Source organism: Mustela putorius, unplaced genomic scaffold (assembly GCF_011764305.1).
Source record: "Mustela putorius furo isolate JIRA1106 unplaced genomic scaffold, ASM1176430v1.1 tig00000193_pilon_pilon_pilon, whole genome shotgun sequence".
In the NCBI taxonomy this organism is placed as follows: domain Eukaryota; kingdom Metazoa; phylum Chordata; class Mammalia; order Carnivora; family Mustelidae; genus Mustela; species Mustela putorius.
Genome location: NW_025421309.1, coordinates 1401795 through 1426548, shown reverse-complemented (window position 1 = coordinate 1426548; position 24754 = coordinate 1401795). Strand labels below are relative to the sequence as shown.

At 42.8% G+C, this 24754-nt stretch overlaps 1 protein-coding gene across 1 annotated transcript in view; it reads right to left on the bottom strand.

The window, feature by feature from the left end:
• Positions 1 to 21810, bottom strand: part of CORO1C (coronin 1C) — a 74701-nt gene extending 52891 nt beyond the window's left edge. The window contains exon 1 of the mRNA XM_004779086.3: positions 21686 to 21810. The gene's annotated coding sequence lies outside the window, so the exon portion shown is untranslated. The remainder of the gene's footprint in view (positions 1 to 21685) is intronic.
• Positions 21811 to 24754: the final 2944 nt, after the last annotated feature.

The following is a 24754-nucleotide window of genomic DNA, read 5'->3' as shown; positions in this document are numbered from 1 at the left end:
GGACTGCCCCATGCCAGCCTCAGCAGAAGCCAGGCTGCAGGCCCTGGGTAAAACATCAGCAAGCACAGGTGAGCACAGGTATGAGCAAGCACCACCTACAACCTGGGTCTGTACAGCAGGTTCCCGGCCTTTGTTCTTAGGCTCCTGGAACACCAGCTGACAAGTCTGGGTACTACCCATCCCACTGTACAGATGAGACCTCATCTCCCTCTGTGAGCTCCACCACTCAATCAGCCCCTCCAACCGCACAAGGACATCTGAGGAGGGCCTTTAACTTAAAAAAGAGAAGCAACGTTCCCTCTTTACTCAAATAGGCTAGACACCATCTAATCTCACCAACAATATGAATATAAATATATAAAGTGCTTTGAATGTCCTCAGTGAAAGACATTATGCAAATCTGCTGGCTGACATCTGTACTAAAATACCTTTAGAAATCATTTCTGTATTACGCATGGTGACAACTTACTTTCATCCTAACCACAGGAGTCAGAATGATACACAGGTTCTTTTGCTCCAACCATGGAGAAGAGTGTTAGCTACACAGCAGAGTCAGTGAGAAAAGGCAGTACTTCCAGAGCTCTATGCTGATGGAAGCCACATCTGTCCAAGTGGAACTTGAGGGACAGTATGAGCCCATTTACAATCAAGGTTGAACCTGACCTGGGGTCAGCTGTCCACACATGGCACAGCTGCTTTTGCTGAGTACTACAGAGAAAAGCAATCAGAGGGCAGGCTCCAGAGTCAGACAGCCCTTTGAGTGAGAGGCACAGGTCCATCATTTACTTCCTGGCCAAGGTTCAACAGGGCAAGTCAGTGTCAGATTCTCAATCTGAAAATGGGTGCAACACATATGAAGCTGAAGTTATTATTAAATGAGCACTTGGTATGAGGATTGTAGGAGGAGATTAATATGTCAGAGCACCTTGTATGGTTAGAAACACATAACTACGCAGTCAATGTCAGCTATTGTTACTATCCTAGAACTTGACATAAAGTCATTCAGATTAAGATCCTAGTTTTGCCACTTATTAGCAAATTATTTAATCTTTCTGAGCTTCAGTTTCCTCTTCTATAAAATAAAGGGATTGATACCTATAATAATTAAAAGCATCATCTGGGGCGCCTGGGTGGCTCAGTGGGTTAAGATGCTGCCTTCAGCTCGGGTCATGATCTCAGGGTCCTGGGTTCAAGTCCCGCATCAGGCTCTCTGCTCAGCAGGGAGCCTGCTTCCCTCTCTCTCTCTGCCTGCCTTTCTGTCTACTTGTGATCTCTCTCTCTGTCAAATAAATAAATAAAATCTTTTAAAAAATAAAAGCACCACCTGACAAAGCCTAGGTCCAGATGGTTTCATCACTGAAGCCTATCAAATATTTACAGAATTAACACCAATTCTTCACATATTCCTCCAAAGAACAGAACACCTCCAAAACTAATTTTGTGAGGGCAGTATTACTCTAATACCAAAATCAATGAAAGATATCACAAGAAAACTACATCAAGGTCCCGTAAATACAGGGCAAGCCTCTGCCTTCAGCTCAGATCATGATCCCAGGATCCTGGGACAGAGACCCGCATCAGGCTCTCTGCTCGACAAGGAGCCTGCTTCCCCCTCTCTGTCTGCCTGTCTCTATGCCTACTTGTGATCGCTCTCTGTCAAATAAATGAATAAAATCCTTAAAAAAAAAAAAAAAGTCTCATAAACACAGATGCAAAACCCTCAGCAAAATACTGCAGAATACAGCAAAATACAGCAGACCTAATCTAGCAACCTATAAAAAGGATTATATACCATGACCAAGTGGGACTTGCCCTAGAAATGCAAGGTAGGGTCAACATCTGAAAATCAAATAATGTAACATATCAATCAAATAAAAACAAACACTGTACAATCATCTCACACAGAAAAAGCATTGGACAAAATCCAACACTTTCCTGATAAAAACACTTAACAAAGTAGGAATATAAAGAAATTTCCTCAAACTTATTAAAACAAACAAACAAACAAACAAAAACAAGACAAAACCCAGAGGTAACACAATATTCAATGATGAAAGATGCCTTCTCTCCAAAATGGAAAACCAGACAAGGATGTCTACTTTTGCCATTTCTATGCAGTGATGTGCTAAAGGTTCTAGCCAGGGTAATAAGAAAAGAAAAAGAAATAAAGGCATTCAGATTGAAAAGGAAGAAATGAAACTATCTCTGAACAAAGATGACATGATCTTACATACAGAAAATACTAAATCTACTAAAAAACTATTTGAGTAAGTTCAGCAAGGTTGCAGGATAAGAGATCAATACATAAGAATCAATTGTATTTTTATACACTCTTAGCAATCTGAAAATGAAATTAAGGAAACAATTCCATTCACAACAGTATCAGAAAGAATAAAAGAATAAAATACTTAGGAAGTACGTGAAAAACTCCAAGACACTGCTGAAATAAATTAGGAAGACCACAATTAAATGGAAAGACATCCAATCCAGTATTGATGGGTCAGAATACTTAACATTAACATAACAATACTCCCGGGAAGCCTGGCTGGCTCAGTTGATAGAGCGAAGGATTATGAGTTCAAGCCCCCACAGTAGGCATGGAGCCTACTAAAAGGAAAAAAAAAAAAGTAACACTCCCCCAACTGATCAATAGATTTAATGCAATCCCTATCAAAATCTCAGCTGACAGGGTGCCACAAAGATTTCTGATGAGTTGATAATATACTGTTTTTGCTTCAAAAAAAAAAATCTAAAAGCTAACTACAGATATTCACAATATTTAACAGCTCATCTAAGAAAACAAAAAAAATTTTTCTTTACATGTTGGGTGATCATCTTAACCAAGAACAAGCTGTTAAAAATGAAGTCTAGGGCGCCTGGGTGGCTCAGTGGGTTAAGCCGCTGCTTTCAGCTCAGGTCATGATCTCAGGGTCCTGGGATCGAGTCCCACATCGGGCTCTCTGCTCAGCAGGGGGCCTGCTTCCCTTCCTCTCTCTCTGCCTGCTTCTCTGCCTACTTGTGATCTCTGTCTGTCAAATAAATAAATAAATAAAATCTTTAAAAAAAAAATGAAGTCTATCTCTGTGGCTTAGGGACTTATTTTATCTTTTAAAGATTTTATTTTTAAAAGGAATCTCCATACCCAACATGGGGCTTGAACTCACAACTCTTATGATCAAGAGTTGCATGCTGTATGTATTGAGCCAGCAGGTGTCCCAAACTTACTTTTTAAGTGTCAGAGGAAAGTTTGCAAAAAGTCATACTCAGAATAAAACTTGCCATCTTACAGTCAGTGATTAATCCTTAACCTCTAGGGGAGTGTAAAGTCTCAATTAAGGTACTGCCAAGTTATACCTAGAAAATTTTTTCATAGGCCATATAAGAAATGTGTTGGGTGGGGCACCTGGGTGGCTCAGTGGGTTAAAGTCTCTGCCTTCAGCTCAGGTCGTGATCCCAGGGTCCTGGGGTCGAGCCCCACATCAGGATCTCTGCTCAGCGGCGAGCCTGCTTCCCTGTCTCTCTCTCTGCCTGCCTCTCTTGCCTACTTGTGATTTCTGTCTGTCAAATAAATAATAAATAAATAAATAAAAATAAAATGTGTTGGGTGTTAGATGAAAAAATGTAGACAAGACAGGGTGTTTATACTGTAATGGTACCAAATGAAATACACTCAAAACACCTGAGTAAATATTACTATATTTTCTCTATTCTGTCTACTTCCATCCATCTCATAAAAAATGATCACAATTTTGACATTTTCCTGTTTATTGAGAAGTTATCTGTTTAAAGATTCCAGCAGATGTATTTCTATGGTTCATATGAAAGGAAACACATCCTGCTAGGAACACATACAGGAAAACCCCTACTAGTAGCAAAATCCTGCCCCGCACATTTGCTGAGACTCTTCCAGAGCATCAATTACCCCAGTGCTCACAGAGTGTTCCTTTGCCAGCAGCAACCACAGAAGACTCCAGAATGTCCCAAAAGGGAAAGAACATGTTCCCTCTAAGTTGTTGCTTTAATGGCAGGCACTTTTCAATGTGGGAGAGATCGAATGCATTATTTAAAAGAAAATGACAAGTAAGATCGCAGATGAGGAAACAAATGTCCTAAAAACAGCTATTTAAATGGCAATACAAATAGTTAAAATTGCTTTTAGGGAGCTGGAAATGGAATATGTAAGCCTATGTAGAACAGACATTCACAAAAGAGCAGAGACGCAAAGCAAATATGGGAGATGCTCCGATTAAATACAAAAATTCAACATTCACCAATTGTGGATATGAGATGACCAAGGTGTTTTGAATTTTCTTAAATAAAATCTACCAGTGACACCTGAATGCATCTAACAAATCATTTTAACTGCAGCCAATTCTTAACAGATTCATAAATGACACATTCCAAGAAAAAAATATGCCAAAATTTACCTACTTGAACAGAAGTTGTTTTAAAAAAGAAGGAAAAAGACCACATGCAACATTTCCTACAAAGCACAAAAGAAAGTCAGATACACAACAGAACTCATACACGGCAGCTATGGCTGAAAGAGATGTGGACTCCACTGACGACACTGAGGTGCTGGGGAAAAAAAAAAACCACCGTTTCCCCCCCCCTAGAAAAACAGCTGACCACTTAAGACAACGGACTCCAAGTAAGCAACAGCCTTGATGTTGGTTCAAATTTATTATGACATCAAGAACAAAGGGGGAAATTCACCCTCATTCCTGCCTTCCAAGTAGTTTCCTCCCATTACCATTATTCATACAGATAATAGGCAAAATACCAAGAAGGAGGCATCAATTACAAATGTACTTTGTTTCAATTCAGTAACCCATTATCATTTTAGTTTTTAAACCTTTCCAGGAAAGAACAATAAGAAAACACAAGATCCACCAAGAAGCATCCAGGCTCAGTCCTCACAGAAGCCTGGAGTGGAAAATGTTCCAAAGCTCATCAATTCCAGGCCCTTCATTTTCGGCACAGATACATTATGCGACTTGCCCAAAGATAAAAGACTTCTAGAGAGACACAATGACCCTGAACCACAAAATACAAAGCAGTTCAACTTTCTGCCCCCTGAAGTTTCATACTTTTTCAATGATAAACTCCCCATCACACATACAATTTGGCTTTCCCACGTCAGCCAATATGCCACTCAGGGCTCTTCTGTGGCGGCACTGCCTCAACAGTTCACAGTTCCACTTGGCCTGCTTGTGCGATTTTTAAATATGAAATCGCATTTTGCTCACATTTTATAAAAATATAGAAACTGGCTGTAAACATTCAAAGACTGAGAGACAAACAGCTTTAAATAGGCCAAAAGAAGCAAATCTTTACTTCCAACTGAAAACCCTTAGGCTTAATGCCAGAGGACTATGCACTTTTTTGTCTAAGAAAAATGCACAAAAGGACACGCATAAAAAGCTAGAAATCTATATATCAAGGGCAATTTCTAAAAGGCAAGGTATAGTGAACAGGTTTATACTTCCTAAAGCTTTCTAAGAACTCCTACTTTTACCTTTTGCAATTCTGTAGTCATTTTATGAAGCTGTTAGAGAAAGAAGCGAAGGACCCCTGATGGTGACATAAACACTCACTGACTGATGATCTGGAGTAGAATGGGAAGCTATGAAAATGACTGCTAAAAATGAGGTCTGACAAGAAGTGGAATGAGCTACAGAACATAAATCAAATCACCACAAGGTACACTTCAAACATCTCACAATCTCATGTCAACTATACCTCAATAAAGCCAAAACTTTAAAAATAAAATCAGCATATGAACAGCAAAATAGCAACATATAAAGATCCTAAATACAAAAAATAAAAATCTAAATAAATAAAATCTTTAAAAATAAAAAATAAAAATAAAAATAAATAAAAATCTTCAAATTAACTCTCGCACTTGAATTAAAGAGAGACCCTTTATCAACTAAATGATGCCCTAATAGGACCTCTAACTCACTTAAAATATAATAAATAATGACATTACAGAAATTTTACAGGTGCTAAAACATGAGATTTTAAGGTATTAGGGGTCATCTCCAGCTCTTCAACAACAGAAGTATATTTTTGTTACTGCACTACCAAAATAAGAGCAGATTTTTTTCCTACGGTCATGTGCAAGGATGACATGTTTACTATCCCTCATATTTTCTCAATTTGCTGCTTATCACCAGCATCTCCATAAACACAACCACCTCTCCCTATCCCTGGAGCTTTGAAAAAAGAATTGCATAAGAAACCTCCCTCACAGAGACAGAGAGGCATGCAGAGAACGCTGCCCAGAGAACACTGCAGATCGGAATCAGAGCCTATACCATCTCCCTCAAGCGTACCACAGGAGACTAGTCTCAGAAGCTGAACCTCTTCTCATCAAAGAGCCAAATTAGTCCCAAGAGTTCTCCTATCAACTGCAGAACTTTTACAGACATGACTGACCCAGCAATCTCACTTAAAAATTAATGATGAATGTGTTTCAAAATACTCTTTCTGTACCGATGACCTACTTCTCTTATCAACAACTGGTGAAAAGCACACTGTATGACTGTTCAAACTTGCTAAGTCTGTTTCTCGCACTTAGTCAGATGGAGTTACTCTTGGGATAAAATTTTAGTAATTCTTTATCACTATACTTGTACCAGGAAACAAAATTACTGGATTCCCAGGTCTTTGGGAGTTTTTTTAAAAGACATTTTTATGAAGATTTTCGTAAGCGTAGGCACAGACAAAACGAGCAATGTCAAAAAAACAAAGTAATCACCTTTCACGGAAAAATCTGTCTTCCCTTTTTAATACCCTATACCCTGGGCAGTGACAAAACATATACTTTTGACAATGCTTTAAGGGAACAGCCAGATAGAGTAGGAAGTCACTTAACCATTAAATCATTTTTGTCCTATGGTTGTTGGTTTCTTCATCTACAAAACAGACGACTAGCATATTATTCTAGGGCGCCTACTGTAATCTGAAGCCTACAAATCAATACGAAATGCTTCTTTCATTGGGAGCCAGCCCACAATCCTCCAATAAAAGACACAAAATTCACTGAGAACTCAATTAGTTACTAGCACTCACAGGGTTATACAAACAACACAAACACACAACTGTGAATGCTGAATAGGTCTTTACTCGTCATCAATCATTTATTCAAATATTTATTGACCTTTGGTCATGTGCTTGGGATCATGCTAGACATGGCAGACACAATGCTGAGCAAGGAGACCCGGCTCTAGCTCTCACGCAGCTTACAATCTGCTCAAAGACATGCATTATAACCAAACATTCACACTAACATTAATGTGCTGCTATGACAAATGCTGGGATGGAGAAGCACACACAGAGGGAGTCGATAGCCAGGGCAAAGAACCACGTCTTAGTAGTAACTTCAAAGAGCCTTCTCTCAGGATGCCTAGGTGGCTCAAGTCAGTTAAGCTTCTGCCTTTGGCTCAGGTCATGATCCCAGGGTCCCAGGATTGAGTCTCACATCAGGCTTCCTGCTCAGCGGGGAGTCTGCTTCTGCCTCTGCCTGCCTCTTCCCCGCTTGTGTTCTCTCTCTCTCTGACCCCCCCCCCAAATAAAAAAGGCTTCTCCCTATGAGTAGGGTGTTTGAAAAAAGAAAAAAATAGGGAAAAAATTCAAATTATGTATCATTCCTTTTCAGATTAATAACGAGTCATGGCTTAAAATTAAGGTACTCTGCCCACAGACATATCCAGAGCTTGAAGGTAAACATACTGAGCTTGTGATTTCAAAATGAATTAATACTGTTTAAATATAAATCTAGGTCTCCAGAATTTTCAGATACCCTATAGAAATAGGAAAGTATAACTCTTAAAATCTTACCACCTTGGGCAAATCATTTTGTCTGATCCTTTTTGTAAAAATACAAATTATTTTGTTATCTGCACACCTCTTATCAAAAGGAGTAGAGGACAAAAACCCCCACAGAGTATCAGTCTCTACAACAAAGTATAAGAAATGGGAAGAATGTAACTTCACTGAGGAAAATGCAGTTACTAGCAAATAAATACTTTCCCACCACCCACTACCTTCCAAAGACCTCAGTTCTTAAAAGAAAAATCATACATTTCATTTTACCAATAAAATGAAAATACCTCGAAGTGAGACAAACAAATAAAGCCCTCTCTGAGGAGAAAACAGTTGGGCTAAGTATTTTGGGAGTGAATATTCTATTATAAGCAGTTTCTAGTAGCCTTAGTTGGCAAAACTGTAACACAACCCCCAATTCTACTTTCCTTCCAAACTGAATGAAGATTTGAAAAGAAAATCAGCCAATTCTTTATGTTAAATTAATCGGACTGCATAACAGAACTAAAAAAGAATTGCTATATGCCTCAAAAGAGAATCCTCTTTAAAGCATTTTGAGTAGAAGACTAGCATAAAGATAAGGGGGCTTCCCATCCCTAATACTCTTTTAAAAGACTGTATTTATAACAGACAAGCAAAAAAAAAAAAAAAAAAAAAAACCTAATTTAAAATTAGTAGTAATCTCTAAAAATTGCCAGAAATACACGCATACACATACACACAAATGCACGAAATTGCAAAACGATTCTTTTTAAGGTAGGCTCAATGCCCAACATGCTGCTTGAACTCATGACCATGAGAACAAGAGTCAACTGCTCTGGACGCCTGGGTGGCTCAATCAGTTAAGCATCTGACTCTCTTTCTGTTCAGGTCGTGATCTCAGGGGGTTGTGAGACTGAGCCACCACAGCCGGCTCCATGCTGGGCGTGGAGCTGCTTAAGATTCTCTCTCTCCCTCCCCACCTCCCTGTGCGGGCAATGCCCTCTCTCGCTCTACTTAAAAAAAAAAGAGAGAGAGAGAGTGTGTGTCATATGCTCTACTAACTGAGCCACCCAGGTGCCCCTACAATTTTTAGGATCACTTATTACAACTACAAAACAATTCTTTCTTTGTGATCACCTATCACTAATACAATATAAATGAAGGCCTATGGTTTTTCAAACTTTAATAATGCACAAATGAGGGCACCTGGGTGGTTCAGTCAGTGAAGAATCTGCCTTCGACTCAGGTCATGATCCCAGGGTCCTAGGATGGAGTCCCACATCAGGTTCCCTGCTCAGCAGTAAGCCTGCTTCTCCCTCTCCCTCTGATGCTCCCCCTGCTTATGCGCTCTCTCTCGCTCTGTCAAATAAATAAAAATCTTTAAAAAAAAAAAAACGCACAAATGAACCCCCAAATGATTCAACAGTTGGAATACTACATAGTTTGCCCTACCCAGTTTTTGTCAATTTCTCAAGTCAGATGAATGCAAACACATTAAAACCTTGGAGCCCAGGAGCCTCTAAAAAGGGCTGATAGCTCTCTGTGATTCCCCTCGGGCTGGCCTGGAGGGCCCTCAGGACCCACTGGGGACACTGAACAGCCAGTCAATGCATTAAAGAATAAGAAACTCGAGAGGAGAAAGGAAAGAGAGCTCAATTTTCTCCATGTCTACCTTAACTTCAAATCCTCATCTTTATACAAATTACTGTTCTTTTCATAGCTATTTTAAGAAAAACTCACCAGATGAAAGCATGCTTCCACAGGGATGTTACTTCAATTGCTTCTAAAATAAAAGCTGCTAACTAAACCAAAAAACAAAAGACCTAAAAACCCCAAACTACCAGTATTTTCAATTTATTCAAGAAGTCGGTAAATTTGCAATGGAGCACCAATATGTAATGTCACCCTGTTTTTCATCAGAATTCATGCTGTGATTAGAGCTCCAAAATGTGCTTTATAAATAAAACATGTTCCAATAAACAAACATGTACATACACACACACACTTTGGTTACATATCTATAATGTAAATTATGGGGTTGGATTACCATTAAATAATTTAATAAGTAAATGTGTACAATTAGTAATCCTTCCACACCACAGAAAATGCCCCCTTTAATACATTCATCGTCTAGTAAAATGGGAAGACTGACCATCTCTATCACAAGCATATCACATTAAAACTGAAATTCAATTATTCAACTAACATTTATTGGACACCTACTGTGTGCCAGGCAGCATGCTGGGAAAGGAGACACAGAAAATGTAGAGTACTCTCTGCCTTCAAGGAATGTGAAAGATAGTGGTATTAGGTCTCACTTTCACAAACTGAAAAATAATTCCATACAGGTATTTATTTTTAAATTTCTAATCATTTAACGCAAAATATAATTCAGAGGAATCCTTAACACTAGTGACATCCACAAATTACATTTTCATCTACCTTTGTAACTCCACATCAAAGCTATATTTATATTTTACATATATAGAATATATAGTCTATTATCATGACTTCCATAATCTGGGCCATTTCCTCTATCCATCTTACACTATTCCTCCTCACTATTACACCTGTTCCAAATCAGCCAAGTGCTATTTTATACACCCTTAGGGCCTCAACTCCATGTCCCATAGATGCTGACTCTCCAACACCTACCTTGCAACCCCCATGGAGCTCAGTCCCACATGGAATTCAGTATTGAAAAATATATACTTGAGGGGCACCTGGCTGGCTCTGCCGGTAGAGACATGACTCTTGATCTCAAGGTTGTAAGTTTGAACCCCACATTAGGCATAGATATTACTTTAAAAAAATAAAAGGAATTATACATTTGAGGGCTAGAGGAAGTCTGTAACATATTTTTTAAACTATTACACATTTTAAAAGTAAGTAAAATACTTAATACATAAAAATGTTTGAATGAGTTCTTGGAAACCAGACAATCCAAACCCCTCAAAAAGGCAACAACGAAAAGAGAGGTGAATTATTTCTTATTGTTTGAAGAGGCTTTTTGGTTAAGAGTTTATAAGGGAACAGAAATACAGAGATCGGTGCCTAGCTCTGGCCAGTACAGGCCGACCCAATTTACAGCCAATACCCTGCCCTGATCCACTTGTCAAAGATCACAGAAACCAAGTCACTGCTAAAACTTAACACCCTTTCCAGAGTGGTTTCCAAAAGGAAAGGGATGGAAAAAAAGGATCATGAATATTTCAGGAAAAAAAAAAAAGCAGACGAACTGTTTTAGAGGTAACAGGAAGAACCTTTCAAAAGCAGGCAGGGCTTCTTCCTGATTCCAGGTATGAGAGCTAGCCTCTCTATATAGGCTCTCCCTGATCCACACACCTTAACTCAACTTTTCCCCTGAAACCTTGTTGCACTGACTGAAGGCCAAAATTTTAGAGAGATGGTCTATAACAGGAATATTCCTTTTTAAAAGTATTAATATTGGGGCACCTGGATGGTTCAGCTGGTTAAGTATCTGACTCTTGATTTCAGCTAAGGTCATGATCTCAGGGTTGTGAGATCAAGCCCGAGTCTGGCTCTGCACTCAGTGTGGAACCTGCATAATCTCTCTCCCTCTCCCCACTCTGCATTTCCTCTTAAAAAAAAAAAAAGAAAGAAATTAACAACAATAAAAATATTAATACTGTACCTCTGAAAGGGTAAAGAGATGTGAGGAAAATAATCTAATTAAAGCCCACAGTCATCCTAACACTGATAAACAGTGGTAGCCTAGAAGTGACTGTGGCAATCCAGGAACACATGAGTAGAAACGAATTCGAACCATATGCTTTACAGCTTAACAGGGGAGCAGAAGCTTCAAATGAAGAAAGGAGGATGAAGCCTGTGGAGGGCTGCCAGGGCAGGAGGCTACCAGATGCCAGCACAGGCTGGTCGGTATAGAACACGGTTCCTCCCCTCTGTTTTACAGGACTCCACTATCACCATGAAAAGGTGAAAAACCTGTGGCTGTGAATTAAACACATTTCTTCAGTCTAGGCTGGGAACTTGCCCACCACTTATAATTCTAAATCTATACCATAAATGCCATCTGAGTTCCAAATAACTGAGATCAACTTTGGAACACAATCCAGTTCTGGGTTGAGGACTGAATGTACACAGTGCCTGCAAAACAGAAACTGCATCTGTGCTCTCAACCATTCAGCCTTAGAAAACCACATGGTTCACAATCATCCTTTGCAGGTGATGCCCATTATTTGTTCCACGTGACAATTTCAGCCCAGAGCATTCAAGGTATCTCTATGTGGTGTAAGAACAAAATGAAACTCTCAGGGTACTAAAGAATCAAAAACTTCTAAGTAGCAGTATAAAGCAACCAACAGCTTGGATAAGAGAGCAAGTCCAAGGTTACTCTATTTCTATAACAGACAACATGCATCTTACTGAATACCACCCCCAGGAGCTATGGCCAGCCCTCGCTGGCCGGGGCCCCTCTTTTGCTTGCCAAGAAAAACCAGGATGACAATGTTTAGCTAAAGACACTACTAACCACAAAACTAATTCACCGTCTAGCTTGTAAAGTGATGGGTCTTCCAATAAATTCTTCTGCTTAAGGGAGAGGACAGCTCAAGTTTACATGTGTTTCTCGGTCGCACTCACGCAGCATTTGAGTTTTTGCATTTGTAAGTCAGGCTCAATTCTTTAAGTTCCTAAGAATGAAAGGAATTACAATCTTTAACTAGAAAAGAATGCTTGACCATTGCAAAAAGGAATTTAATTATCTTTCATGTGAAGTAAGCAAACAAGGGTGATTAAACATTTGTCCTGAGGAGTAGGTAGGTGCTTGTGAACTCTGACAAGAACCCCTACAATATCAAGAGTGGAAAACACCCCCTCCAAAGGGAGCACTCTCCCCACACTTCCTTTCCCACATGTGTTTACAGCCTTTCACAAAACTGAAAAATTACATCTCTGTTCATGCAGCATGAAGACCTCAGCAGTTCTCAGAATATAGGGACACACATCTGACTCCACAATGGGGCAAAAAAGGCCCTTGCACCAAACAGCCCTGTGCCCAGATTCCCAGGCTGTTTTGGCTCCATGGAGCCAGAAAAACCACACTGTGAAGCTGTGATCAACTTCTGCTGATCCTAAAGGGTTTTCATTTTCACCATGCCTGTTACAATCTGTGTAGTTCCAGTACCCGCGTGTTGCTCTTATCAAAATTAGTGTCTCCATATGCATATGGCCTAATGGTACAGATTATTCTGGCAAGACGCAATGCAAAGCCACTTTTGCAATATTAATTGGTCTTTGAAACTTTTGAGATAAATACCTACAACCACTGTTTACTAACGGTCACATTATAAGACTGAGGAAATAAAAACGGATTTTTTTTTTTACATTAAAACTAAGAAATCAAATCTACCAAAGGCTTATCCAAGAGATTCCACTTAAGTTCCCCAAAAATGCATCTTAAAAGACCTGAATATCTGGACAAATCTGATAGGGTAAATAAAATACATGCACATGCTAAAGATGTGAGAAAAGACACAAACATTGGTACAAACTACTGATAGCGATGATAAACTGAAGAGGCAAACTCTGTTGAGTAGGTCTGGCAAAAGACCGTGGTGTAAGGTTAAGAGGGAACTGGTGCATTCGGTCAAGGACTAAGAAGAGAAAGTACATCAGGTTCACACTGTTTAAAAAAAAAAGAAATGACAAGACACTATAATTCGACACAACCAACTCTAAAAATGAATTTCACAAGACACATGGAAGGAGGTGGAAGGCAGCTGGGGGAAGAGGGATGGAACAGTTAAGTTCCTGATATTGGGCAAGTCTCTCACGCTCCTATGACAATAGTACCTTCCACCTTAGGAGGAGGAATTGACCAACAAGGTACTTTCCACTCTGGCTGTGATTCAGAATCACCAGGGAGCACAAGCCCAGGCAGATGTATTTATAAAGGTCTACAGATGATCCTCATGGATAGCCAAGGATGAGGACCTCTGGGGGCACCTGGGTGGCTCAGTCAGTTAAGTGGCTGACTTTGGCTCAGGTCACAACCCCAGGACCCTGGGATCAAGCCCCACATCACATGAGGCTTAGTGGTGAGCCTGCTTCTCCCTCTCCCTCTGCCTGCTGCTTCCCCCGCTTCTGCTCACTCACTGACAAATAACTACAATCTTTTTCTTTTTCAAAGATTTTATTTGTTAGAAAGAGAGAGAGCACAAGCAGGGGGAACAGCAGAGGCAAAGGGAACAGCAGAGGCAAGGGGAGAAGCAGGCTCCCCACTGATTAGGGAGCCCGATGCAGGACTCTATCCCAGGACCCTGGGATCATGACCTGAGCTGAAGAAAGACATTTAACCACCTGAGCCATCCAGACATCCCACAAATGAAATCTTAAAAAAAAAAAAAAAAAAAAAAGGGAAAAAAAGCATGGGGACCTCTGGACTTGAGAAATAATCTCCCAAACACCTTAAAATGATATATTCTTAGAAAGGCAGGAAGAGGGGCATCTGGGTGGCTCAATGGGTTAAGCCTCTGCCTTCAGCTCAGGTCATGATCTCAGGGTCCTGGAATTGAGCCCTGCATTGGGCTCTCTGCTCAGCAGGGAGCCTGCTTACCCCCTCTCTCTCTGCCTACTTGTGACCTCTTTGTGTCAAATAAATAAAATCTTTTTAAAAATTAAAAAAAAAGGTAGTAAGATACTGGTGCTTTGTATGATCCATGTTCATAATTTTTAAAAAATTAATATAGGCAATTTCATGACCAAAGGGGGAGGATATGTATTGTGAAATTATTGCCTTTCAGTCATACAAAATATACGCGTCTGTATTCTACTTTCTCTCACTCTGACCTTTGCATTAATTGGACGTAATTTCTCTTTATTGTGGCAAACAGGAGGGTCTATTTTGTTACTAATGTGAAATTCATGTGACAGGCCCAATTTAACATCCCACGTAGCTACTGAGGCTCTTTCCCAAACAGAATGTTAGTTTATCACAACACTGCCATTAACATTATAACCAGATAAGAGTCTTAGGCACTGAAGCGCAATCTCCTTCCAAACCCTAAAAAGATATCAATCTTTCCCAGGAACTAAACATTTTTCCTTAAAATGACTGAATACAAAGGAGGCCTGAATAAGAAAACCTTGTCTAAATAGACATTTCTAATACAGACAGAGGCAAAAAGAAAACAAAACCTTGCCTCATCTTTAAAATTACCTTCCTGGGACGCCTGGGTGGCTCAGTTGGTTGGACGACTGCCTTCGGCTCAGGTCATGATCCTGGAGTCCCGGGATAGAGTCCCACATCGGGCTCCCAGCTCCACGTAAGTCTGCTTCTCTCTCTGACCTTCTCCTCGCTCATGCTCTCTCTCACTGTCTCTCTCTCAAATAAATAAATAAAATCTTTAAAAAAAAAAAAATAAAGTGTACAATTTTAAAAAAATAATAATAAAATAAAATAAAATTACCTTCCTAACCTAAAATTAGTCAGTCTTCCCCTCTTCAGTAATTCAAGTTTGATTCAAAGTCTAAAATTCCGAGGGGGAGTGGGAATCCATACATTAATGGCTTAATTTCAGAAGTAAAATGTATTAGACTTACTCTCCCCAGTTCCATTCATTAACAGACATTAAGAGTGATGACAGAGGGAATACAAATTTATTCATGGTCTACTTGCTAGTCCAGCAAGGAACCATTAGCATCCCTCACCACAGAAGAGAAAGCAGGCTCAGGGAGGTGGGATAACTGGGCAGTCACAGCTATTAAGAAGTGGAGCCAGGGGCGCCTGGTTGGCTGAGTGGGTTAAAGCCTCTGTCTTCTGCTCAGGTTGTGATCTCGGGGTCCTGGGATCGAGCCCCGCATCAGGCTCTCTGCGCGGCAGTGAGTCTGCTTCCCCCTCCCACTCTCTCTCTGCCTGCTTGTGATCTCTGTCTGTCCAGTAAATAAATAAATAATCTTTAAAAAAAAAAAAAAAAAAAGCAGCAGCAGCAGAAATGTTCCCAAATGGCCAGTTGGTTTCTCCTAATTCTCAAGATACTAGCCAGGGAGCCTCAGTAGCTCAGTCAGTTGAGCATCCAATTCTTGATTTCAGCTCAGGTCATGATCTTGAAGTCGTGAGATGGAGCCCCACATCAGGATCCACACTCAGCATGTTGTCTGCTTGAGGTTCTCTCTCTCCCTCTCCCTCCTACCCCAGCGCGCACACACACACACACTCTCGCTCGCTCTCTCTCTCTAAAATAAATACATCTTTTAAAAAAGAGAGATACTAAGTGGAGTATTTTCAATGATACTATTAAGAGTGAACATAGGAGCACAAAACATTTTTTTTCTCTTCTCTGAGAGAAGCAAGAGAGCATGAACAAAAGAATGAAAGGCAAGAAGGCTTGTGCCCTGAAAACCTAGTTTATACCCATCATCAGGTGTACACAGGGGTGGTTTCAGTACTGACTGACTCAGTACCATCAGGGCTGGCCTGCTGCCTTTGGTGTGGCTAAGTTATTCTAAACTAAAAATGTTCCTCGGCCATCTGTCCTACTAAGAAGGCTATGCACCAGTCATCACTTTTCATTAGGGGGAAAGACCCTGGATGAGAAGGTTCTGCCCTCGGGAAAATGTTTCAAATGCTTGGTTTTACATCTGAGCAATTTTTTGGCAAGAGGTGGATTTGGGTGCCAGAAAGACAGGGGGGAATACCCCTGTACTTTGTTACTTTACACAGGCAACAGAGATGTAATAATCAAAAGAGAAACCCACTGACCTCAAGATATTTCCAATTAACTTCAATAATCCTTCATTCAGCAAATAATCCAAAAGCACCTGAGATCACGCTGTGAGCAAGGGAATCTTGGTATAACTTGTCAGGTACCTCTCTCTCATATTCTGGCTTCTATGGAAGGTGCTTTCAGACAGTAAACTCAAGTTCAGGTCCAGTTCCCTGCAGCAGACAGTAGTGATGAATGTCTGATGTGTGAAGACAGGGACAATGTCTGCCCACAGGGTTGAGGAAAGTTTCATGAAGGATCCCAAAGGACAACTGGGATTCAGAAGATTGGGCGGAGTGGTTAAGTTCATCACAAGATGGTCTGAAGCCTGAGAAGTTTCAGGAAGCGGCCAACAGAGATGAAAACATAGGAAGGAGAATAGCAAGAGGGGAGGCAGGCCGAAATCAGAGACACCCTGATCCACAGCCACAGGAAGAAGCCTTGAAGTTTAACCACAGACAGGAGGTGGAAGGCCACCAGAGGATTTAAAGAGGGGAATGACATGTTCCTGATGAACCCTTTATGATACAGAACTAATTTAAATCGTTTCCTAACACTTTCACATTTGGTTTTTAATTTATAGAACCAAAATACTGATGGGGATGTGACTTAAGGTCAAGTAACTTAAAAAAAAAAAAAAAAAGAAAAGAAAAGAAAACAGATTTATTTGAGAGACAGCAAGAGAGCACAGAGGGAGAGATGGGGGTGGGGGTAGAGAAGCAGGTTCCCCACTGAGCCTGATGAGGGGCTCAATCCCAGGACCCTGAGATCAGGACCTGAGTCAAAGGCAAATACTTAACCAAATGAGCCACCCAGGGGCCCAAGGTTTAAGTAACTTCTAACTCCATTATCAACTGCCTCCATTGCGCATAAATTGGGACTTTACCAAAATTAAAAACTTCTGTGCTTCAAAGGGCACCCTCAAGAAAGCAAAACAGCACCTCACAGAATCAGAGAGAAATTCTGCAAATCATACATCTGATAAGATATTATGTAACTGGAATATATAAATAACTCGTAATAAGAGGATAATCCAATTTAAAAATAAGAAAAGCATCTAAATAAAGATTCCTCCAGAGAAAATATTCAATTGTCTGCTAATTACTTCAGAAGATGCAGGACATCATTAGCCATCAGGGAAATGCAAATCAAAATCACAATGATATACTGCTTCACACCCACTAGGATGGCTAGAATCAAAAAGTAAGAGAGTAACATTGTTGACAAGGATGAGGAGAAACCGAAACCTTTATACAATGCTGGCGGAATTGTAAAATGATGCAGTTGCTTTGGAAAACAGTCTGGCAGTTCCTCTAACAGTTAAACACAGAGTAACCAATATGACCCAGCAAGTCCCAAGAGAAATGAAAACAAGTCCACATAGAAACTTGTACAGGAATGTTCATAGCAGCATTATGCATAACAGCCAAAAGGGGTAAAGACCCAAACAACCAACAACCAATGAATGGATAAACAAAATATGGCATATCCACACAGTGGAGTATTATTCAACCGTTAAAAATATATATATATAGTACTGGGGCACCTGGGTGGGTCAGTGGTTTGGGCCGCTGCCTTCAGCTCGGGTCATGATCTCAGGGTCCGGGGATCGAGTCCCGCATCAGGCTCTCTGCTCAGCGGGGAACCTGCTTCCCTCTCTCTCTCTGCATGCCTCTCTGCCTACTTGTGATCTCTCTCTCTGTCAAATAAATAAATAAAATCTTCAAAATATATATATATATATACATATATATGTATATATATATATATATATAGTACTGATACATGCTACAACATAAATAAACCTTGAAAACCCTTATACTTAATAAGAGACACAAAAGACCCCATACTGAATTATCCCATTTATATGAAATGTCCAAAATACGCAAATCCAGGGACAGAAAATAGATTAGTGGCCGCCTAGGGCAGGGGAGGGAGGAGAGAGAACAGCAGGGCTGGAGGACCACTAATAGGTATGGGTTTCTTTTTGGACTAATGAACATGCTCTAACACTACGATGATGACTGCACAATTCTGTGACTATAATAAAAACCACTTTAGACAGGTGAACTGTATGGTATGTGAATTATAGCTCAAAAAGAACTTACAAAACAAAAAAAGATTCCATTATGTATTACTGAAATACAAATAAGCTCTCAAAAAGGAATTATAAAGAACTTTGTTCACTCATTTTAAAGGATCCAAACTAGGGCAAAGAAAACCCAGAGAGATTCTATTACTTAAGATTCTAGGTACTAGGTCATACTGAAATATTCATGAGGATTTCCATGTTTTAATACAGAAAAGACATCTTAAGTTGAAAAAGACAGAGAAGTACGAAAAAGAGTTTTTATAACTCAGAAACAGAGTAACACAGGGAAGTCACCAAATGGAAAACAAACATGGATTTGTATCCTGCATAGGAAAGAGGCATCCAAATTTATTACTGTTCCACCTCTGAGAAAGTCAAAGGCAAAACAGCCCAGTTAATAATATCTGTTTCTAGGGGCGCCTCAGTGGCTTAATCAGTTGAAAGTCTGTGTTTGGCTCAGATCATGATCCGGGGATCCAGGGATTGAGCCCCAAGTCTGGTTTCCTGCTTCGTGGGGAGCCTGCTTTACCCTCTGCCTGCTGCTTCCCCTGCATGTGCGCTCTCTCCCTCTTTTTTCTCTCTGACAAATAAATACAATCTTAAAAAAAAAAAAAAAAAGTTTCTAAAGCACCAGTTTGTGACAAATCAAAGTATTAAATAATTTGCCATTCCAGTTACCTAACTGAGAGCTGATAATTCATCCTTTTGAACATTCCATTTCACACACTGGAGTGACTCTCTTCCTCATGGTTGGAGTAGGTCCCAAAAGTGACAGGTGCATTAAACATAAAATGTAAATCAAAAAATCCAAGAGTTTTTAAAAAGTACTATGTGCCACCCTGAACCTAATCCTGAACTATGTAAAGTAATAGACATAAATGGTAATTAGCACAATCTGCAAGCAAAGTAATAAGTGAACATGAAAAATTCAATACTGTGTGCAGTGTGATAGCTCACTGCTATGTGTCTATTAAAATTCAACAGGCTTCAATGTACCTTCCACAAATAATCAAAAATAAATATGGACAAAGCACATTCTGCATTTGTCAAAAAGGTGTGTACCCGACCTTTATACCAATCTTTGTTCAATCCTCAGTACACATGACTATCACCTACCACAAAACAGTGCATGTCATGGAGGCCTAACATTGAACAGAATTCCCAGTTTTATTTTACTTCCCCCCAAGTAGTTATGCAACCTCTCAGACCCAAGGGTTACTAACTAGACTTCACAACCAAACACTGTCTCTGAAGTGTATTTCCACTCAAAAAAATAAAAATAAAATATAAAAAATGACTTCCCTTAAGTTAGTTTTCTGAAATATACAAAATCAAGGCCAAAACAGATTTTTCCCATTTCTTCAGTTTTACAGGGAATGCAGAAAGTGAAGATATATAAACAGATATCTACTTGCCTTCACAAATGAACAGACGGTACAAAGCAACTGCTTATACTTAATCATGTTTTTGTCTATTCTACCAGGCCCTGGTGTTTGGAGAGAATTCTGCCAGATAAGGACAATGAAATGCATTATTATATAGAGTGACTAAGAGCCCTACAAGTACTGTTTTAGAATGTAATCCCAGGCAGAATGGTTGCGATAAAAGGGACTAATATTTTGTAATAACTATTACCAAAAGTAAAGATATTGGCCATTCAGTACCAGTTTAAAAACACTCACTACATCCAATTCTGTTTAAATGTCTTATAGGAAAGAAAGGCCTTTGTATCTTCCTATCCTGGGGGAGATGAACAACTTGCAATTTGCTTCTCACCCAGAATTCCACGTTAGCAACATGTAGAGCAAGTACTTCAGACGCCACAAAACAAGGGCAGCCTACATTAAGGCCAAATATAGGATGTGATTCTAAACCACGATGCAGTAAAGCCTACGTTTCCTTTTCCAGCGATCAAAACCCTTTGAACACTCCCAAAAAAGGACGGCAGGGCCAGCGCCTCCCTCCAAGAGGAAGCCCCTTTCTTCTCGGCTCTCCCCAGCAGCCTGCCACTTCCCCCAACACATTCAAATCATTTGAGAGACCGAGAGCTGGTGTGTGCGCGCCGGTGTGGACGGGCGGGAGAGCTGGGTTCCTGCATTTCCACCCTCTACATCTGACCTCATCCCCAGTCATTTAGGCGCAACGGAGCCCCACCTGCACCTCGCTCCTTTTGACTGCGTCCCTCTCCAGCTGCTCCGCTATTAGGGGAGCACATCTCTGAATGACCCGGTTCACTCCGACGCTCCAGTCCCCCGACCCTGCAGCTTTCCGGCTCCGCTCTTCCTCTCCCAACAACCGCCCCCCGCCCCGACGCCAGCCCTGGCCCTCCCAGCCCGCCACTCCCCACCGCTCGGCTCCTCGCTCTCCCAAGCCGCCCCTGACCACATTACTCCAGTTCTAGCCGAGCCCTGCCCTTCCCGACCCCAGAGCTAGATCTTTAGGACCCGGAGCCGGCCTCGCACCCACAGCCAGCCACCCTCAGGCTAGACCGCCGCCCTCGCCCCGGCCCCACGTGAGCCAGTCCCCTGGCCCCCCACCCACTCGCTCCCTGGGGTGACTCAAACCCCGCCCCCAGGCCCGGCGCCCCCCGACTCGGCGCCCTAACCCCGAACAGCCCCTCCCCACCCCAGACCCCACCCAGCCAGGCGGGTCCCCAATCCCTAAAACCCTTCCTCAGACAGCTCCTCCCCACCCGACCCGGGGTTGTTCACCCCGGCGGGAGGCGTCTGGACCTCCGAAAGCCGCCCCTGGGCAGCCTCCTCCTCACAGGGATCCCGGTTCACCCTCCCAAGGCCAAGCGGTTCCGTCCCGAACCTCCGGCAGCAGCCCCTGCTCCAACCCGCGGCACACCGGCCGTGGAGGGGGAGGCGGCCCAAGGGTCTGCGCCCCGCGCGCCCACTAGAGCCCACTCCCCTCCACTGGGCCCTGCTCCACGCCCTGCCGGGTCCTGTCAGCCGGCGCCGGCACATGCGGAGAGGACCGGTCGGCCCGCCAGCTCGCTCCCGAGCGGCCCCGCAAGGCGCGCGCTGCTCACCAGGGCCGAGATGCCTGAGGCGCCGCCGCCGCCGAAGTCCCCGCTGCAAAGCCCGGCGAAGCCTCTAACCGCTGCCGTCTCCCGCCTGGCACTGAGCGCCGCGCGGGGGAGGGGCGCGGGCAGCCGCCGCCGCCACCGCCGCCGCACGCAGACCCCGCCCCCGCCCCGCGCCGCGCCCAACCAAAAGGCCCTAGGGCTCGGCCCGTCACGCCCACTTCCGGGAGGGAAAGCCCACTTCCCACCCCTGGTTCCACGCCCCACTCTCGTTAGCGCCCCCTGTGGTCGCGCCGAGGGATGCCGGTGGGCTGCGGAGGAAGGCGGTACCCAAGCACACGCACCGCCTACTAGTCAACAAGCCAGAGGGCCACGCCCATGGGCGCTCCCTAGCCACGCCCTCTGCTCCTCAGCACCGGGAGCTCCGCCCACTGGCCCGCCTTGGCTCTGTAGGGCCACATCCCCCGGATCCTCAAAGATTCTTCCAGACCCCCTCAAAACCGGAACATCAGTTCCCCTAAGCCCGCCCACTGCCCCATCCAAACCCTTAGTAGGCCTCCTGGCTCTCTAATCCTGCCTCCCCTCCCACTGCGTCCGAACTGGCCCAAGGGCGCCACAAAACCCCGCCCCGCTGCTAGAAGCCCCACCCACGGACCCAACCCCATTCTCGGCATCACAAGCCCCGCCCACTGCCTATCTAAGCCTTGACTCTCCAAGCCCCGCCCCGAATTCTCCAACTCCCGCCTTTGCGAGCCAAAGTTCCGCCCCCGTTCCCATCACACCCTCCCACCACCACCTCTGGGGAATGCTAGCGTTCCACCCGTCCCTTCACTTTCTATTGTCGCATTCCTAGCACAGGGTGGCTGTCCCTGGGCTGGGCCACACCACTCCCCAAGGAGGTCCCGTCTTGACCCTATTTCGCAGGTGAGGAACAGGTTCTTCCCTTCTTTTGCCGGCCAAAGTCCCTAACCCGTTTGCTCAGTAACTGGGCCGCCCAGGCCAAAGTGCAGCTGATTCAAGTCCCAAACTTTGCTGCTATCAGACTGTGTCCTGGGTCAGTTCCCCTCACCTCTTCAGTCCAGAATTTCCTGATCTTTAGAGAAAACTTGTCCTGTTATTCGCCAGAGCCCCTTTCAGAAATAACCAGATTCGGAACTACCGAAATTTGGAACTGAATGAACAAAGCAGGCCTGCCGAGGGATGGCTGCTTCCCAAAGCAAGCATCTTCGCATTTTTCATCCTAAGCATTAGCCTCAGAAATATGTGTTAGGTAAATTATGGTCCACCTAAACCAAAAGAAGTATAACAGCAACTTACTGATCCTCTCTAGGCCTCAGTTTCTTCATCAGTAACATAGGGATTGTGGCGGCCACTTCTGGAAGGATTCCATTAGCTAAGTAATGCACTTAGGAGGCTGACTAACTTGTAATGAGCCCTCAGCAAATGATGCTACCACTGCCCCACCTCGGCCAAGTTGGGGGGGGGGCGAGTTTCCTTTTGCCTTCAAGCAGCCACTCACAGGAGCACCCCTTCCACAGCAAGACATAGCTGCTCACGTCATTTAAATGAGATGAAGTTGGGGAAGCACCCAGGCATTTGGCCATGCACAGAAACCATTGGCTGTTATCACGATTCCTATTTTTAGTGAAACAAGGGCATTGTTAGCAGCAGAGCTCTGAGTGGTTTGGGGGGAAATGAAGGTTGATGCAAGTGCTTTGCGAAGGAAGCGGGAACCAAACTAACTTACTCTTTGGGAACAGATCATTGCTTACATTGAACATCACTTACATTTGTCAGGCACTATATGAGTGCTTTGAACACAAAATCTCCTGAAGTTCCTCCAACAATCCAATGGCTACAAAAACAATTCTTTTTTCTTAAGAACTCATTTATTAATTTGAGCAGACTCCCCACTAAGCATGTAGACGATTCGGGGCTCGATCCCTGGGACCCCCAAATCAGGACCTGAGGCAAAGGCAGATGCCTAACCGACTGAGCCACCAAGGTGTCCCTGCAGAAATGATTCTTAATTCCCATCTATAAAGATGAAGAAAATAAGAAATTAATTGCTCAAGGTCACACAACTTGAGCCAGGCAGAGCTAAAGATAAAAGCCGTATCCCTCTAATGGCAGAACTCTGGACCCTCTGTGGTTTAGTCCATTAAACTGCCTCTATGGCAGCAAGAAAGAATAGAAAAAACAGTGACTTTGGATCCTGGTGGCCTTGGCCTTAGCTTCAAGCTCCTCTACGTACCCACCTTGTGACCTTGGGCAAGTCATTTTCCCCTCTCTGGCCTTACTCTCTTTTTCTATATGGTGGGGTTCATCCAAATGCTTACTTCGGGGTGGGGTTTTAAAGATCAAAGATCTAGATTCAGTGAATTAAGGCACAGCAAAGCGTCCTGCACAGTGCCTGTCACACGCAGCTGTTTAAAACTTGTTGATTCACTTAGCCCAGTTTTCTCAATGATGAAATCAGAAGAAAAATTTTCCATGACACCAATTTCCCCCAGATGACAGTACCAGAGAGGACTGGACTACACTGAGAAAGAAAGTTCCCGAGGCCTTTGCCTTCCGGGTGCCTGTTTCAATTCCTAGTTTTATCCCTGGGTTGGGAGTGGTGATTCTTACACAAGAAACAAGGCCATCTCACCACCCCAGCCCACACCTGCCCTGGATGTGGTCAGCTGAGAGCTGCTACTCCCAGAAAGAGCAGGAAGATTGTGCAACCCTTTGCCCGGAGAAAACCCAGCATCTCACTGTTCTTGAATTCACAGCAAAGTCACTGTGAGTCTGAAGGTAATCTTGGCTCTGCCTGAGCTGGCCCTTAAATGAAGGGACTCCAGTCCAAGGTGAGATGCTGGGTTTTAGAGTCTTTTGCAGTAGTTATTGAAATGACCTAAGACATGTGCTAGATGAAGGGGAATTGAATGATCAGCAAAAATAAGAGTGATTCCGAATGCTACACACCACAGGTGCGCCCGCTCATGTATGCAGAATAAAGGATTAGGAAGCCTGCATTTGGAGCTCCTCAGCACTTCATGTTTCTGGTTTCTCTTTGTACCAAATGGGGAC